Source organism: Pinus tabuliformis, chromosome 8, assembly GCF_031772625.1.
Source record: "Pinus tabuliformis cultivar Carrire ecotype Pingquan chromosome 8, CPIR1, whole genome shotgun sequence".
NCBI lineage: Eukaryota > Viridiplantae > Streptophyta > Pinopsida > Pinales > Pinaceae > Pinus > Pinus tabuliformis.
This window is the reverse complement of record NC_142294.1, coordinates 1064123963-1064127475: the sequence shown is the minus strand read 5'-3', so window position 1 is coordinate 1064127475 and position 3513 is coordinate 1064123963. Positions and strand designations below refer to the sequence as shown.

The 3513-nt window shown below is 38.1% G+C and overlaps 1 long non-coding RNA gene across 1 annotated transcript; it reads left to right on the top strand.

The window, feature by feature from the left end:
* The first annotated feature begins 2223 nt into the window (after nt 1-2223).
* On the top strand, nt 2224-3204 carry LOC149239007 (uncharacterized). The gene is made up of 2 exons (XR_016245422.1): nt 2224-2607; nt 2728-3204. It is a non-coding gene; the product is annotated as an uncharacterized LOC149239007 (long non-coding RNA).
* Nucleotides 3205-3513: the final 309 nt, after the last annotated feature.

Genomic DNA, 3513 nt, shown 5'->3' with positions numbered 1-3513 from the left:
AACCTAGTATTTCTTCAGGAAATACATCTGGAAAATTTTGTATCACAGGTATGTTCTCAAGGGATTTAGATTTATCCTTGGAGTCAGCATACCCCACTTGGATGGCATAGACTTGACAACCTTTTCTTATGCATTTGGCTAACTGGGAGGCTGTTATAGGCCTTAACTGTAGAGGTTTCTGCACACCTTGAATTTCCTGTCTCACCCCTACTTCATCCCGAAAACTAACAATTTTTGTTTTACAATTTATGAGGGACCAGTGTTTCTCCAACCAGTCCATACCTATGAGAATGTCGTATGACCCCAGGGGTAACACATTCATATCAGCTATAATAGGCTGACTAGCTATTTTTAAAGGACAGTTACTTACTTTGGATAAGACTCTTCTTTTTGCTCCTGTGGCTAGCTGTACTAACCATGGAATTTTAAATTTAACAGCTTGTAATTTACATTGTTCCACTATCCTGGGACTAATGTAACTTAAAGTGGCCCCAAGATCTATTAAAATAGAACAAGTTTGGTAAAAAATAGTACCTTCAAACTCAACCATAGTCGGCTGAAATTCTGCCTGGTGATCCTCCAGCGTTGCGTTAATTTTTGGAAGGCTTCTAGCCACTTCTCCTACTATAGATGCCTCTTGAATTTGAGATATCTAGTCTGCTCCCTTGCGGTGAGGACAATTTTTGATGTAATGCGGGCCTCCGCACCCCCAACACTGCACAGGTGGTCTGTTAATAAATTTGGCTTCATTTTTGTCAGCCTATTCATTTGTCTTGATCTCACTGGGTACTTTAAATCCGGGTTTATTCATACTTCGTTAATTTGTCCTTTATATGAGCCCTTGTTGCTAATGCCCTTATTTCCCTTCTGGCTGGGATTAAATTTAATTCCCTTTTTATCAGTCCACTTTTTACTCGAGTCAACTTTTGGTTTATTTTGCTGATAGGAGATTCTTTCTTTCCAAATGACTTCGTCCATAGTCTTTGGGTTGTCGAATCCCAGCCTTTCCTTCATGAACAATGGTAAGCTACTGATAAAACATTATACTTTGGCCTTTTCTTCACGAATATAAGGGACATACCATAATAATAATGTAAATTTGGTTATAAATTCATCCATGGTCATTTGGCCCATGCAGAGATCATGGAATTCCTTGGCCTTCTCATCGTAAAACCTTTCGGTTAGATATTTTTTTTTTAAATAATTTTTGGAATTTCTCCCATGTTATATTTTTCTCAGTGACCCCATGGACGGTTTGTACCTCCTCCCACCATAACGTGTCTTTCCCTTGAAGTTGGAAAATGGTCAAACGGGCTTTCAGATTGAAATCATACTCGTACAGCTGGAAGTACTTATTCATGTTAATTAACCATGCTTCTGCCTCTTCTTCTTGCTCTCCATCGAAAAGAGGAGGCTTGATTTTTTGAAACTCTCCTTGGAGTTTAATTTTCTATTTTTTCTAAGCCTTATGATCGGACACATTACCTAATTCTTCTTCTTGGTTTTCTTCACCTCCCTTTGTTTCCACGTTTTGTGTTCATAATTCTTGTTTCCCGGTCATATGGCCATTCTCCCTATCTGATAGGATTTTCATAATCTTTTCTTGTTGCTGCATTAATCTCTCATTGTCTTGCCCGAGTCAGGCCATTTCACCTTTCAATTCTTGTAAAATTGTCCGGATGTCTTTATTGGGATTTTGTGACTCATCCCCAAATTGCACCCAAACCTTAGGGTTTCCTTCCTGAAATGGTGTTGATCCTGCCCCCATTACGGATTTCCCAGTTTGCCTCATACTGAGCTTTGATGTCTCCTACGTGCACAGCATCAAAACTGTTATTTCTTACCCTAGAGGTCTCATTTTTGGAAACTTGAGTCCACTCCGATACCATATGTAACACATCCATATATAAAAGAATATATATATATATATATATATATAATAAATTAATGTGATAGTAATTAAAGCTTTGATATTCTACCTAGGTTGACATGAATTAAAACCTTATACTTCTAATTCCTATGGTCTTACATACTCAATGGTGAAAACTCATATATGCGAAGGTGGTCAAACTTTAATGCACTCATTTGAAATTTAATTAACTACCAGTGCAATTGATTTCACCATAGATTACATATGCTTGAGGCTCGCCATCTGTCTATGCTTTATTAAATGCCTTGACTATCCTACCCTAGGTGGTGTGTAGCTTTATTAAATGCCTTGACTATCCTACCCTAGGTGGTGTACTTTTACACACCACCCGGGCTTCCTGCAACAATTTTTCTTAGGATTGGCTTCCCTCATCAACGACTCTTATCTCTTGGGGTGATCGTTCAGTTCTTGAGGATTTTGACATTTACCCTTCTGCGGTTTTGGTCCTGTTCATTATTATGCTTCTTTGCAACCCTGATGGGCTTCGACTCTGCTCTGCTCCATTGATTGGGAACCTGTTATGATGGAACTCCTTGCCTTATGTGAGCGCTTGCCTATTCTGCGGCTCTATTACTCAGCTCTTGGTATGCTCCCGGTTTTGCTGGTCAATTGCCTTCAGCACTCGGCAAAGCTGGAGTTCAGATACGGCATCAAAGTTTCTCGGCGTTTATACAATGGTAACTATTTTATTTACATTCTGCCTATCTTGCTAGATTACAAAAACTTGTATATATTTCTGAGTTATTTCTAATCTCTAGTTTCTTTCTTGCTATGACTTCACAAATTCCCCTTCCAAGTATCGCAACCCTCAGAGGATAATGATTCCAAGACTCCATTTCAGGGTTCATCTTCTTGGAGGAAGAACCTGCCAAATACGGGGTATTTCAGTTACTGATTTATCTCATATTTAGGATTTATACGGCTAGAAGGTCGTCTTGCTATATAGCTTGTTCTTTTGTGTTAATAGTTGTACGTTTTCGCTCTCGGCTTATGGAAGCCGGAATTCCACCGTGATACTGGCTTTGTTTTTAAAATTAAAATGGCCTGGCCATTGCTTGTAGTCTCGGTTCTGTATTTTACATAGTTTTCGCATACTAGAGTTTACATATAAAGAATGTATTAGATTTATACCATTCTTAGTCCTCTGTCAAGACTCTTTGTTATTTCTAGTCTGACGTTAATGACATTTACAGTGGAAACCATATGTATTTTTTGATGCGTTATGGAATGATGATAATTGTCAAGATTGTTCACTTTTTCTCTTTAAAAGAATATCTATGTTTTAATCTCGTTATAATGAAGGATTAAATGGTTTTCTTCTACTTTTATCTAGCATTTATATGGTTTATAACGAAGCTGTATCAATTCTGGCTATGGCTCGGAGGTACCTAGAATATTTGGCTTTTAAATACTTTGCCTTTAGTTTTTAGCATTTATGTACTAAGCCCACTAATATTTTGTGGGTATTCCATCCGCATGGAATCCATCAGGGAGTGCCGAACTGAATCGACATACCTGCTAATTCTTCTGGCATTCAAATCTACTGGAGTCACGGAAGACAACTAGGGTTTAAATTCAAAAAT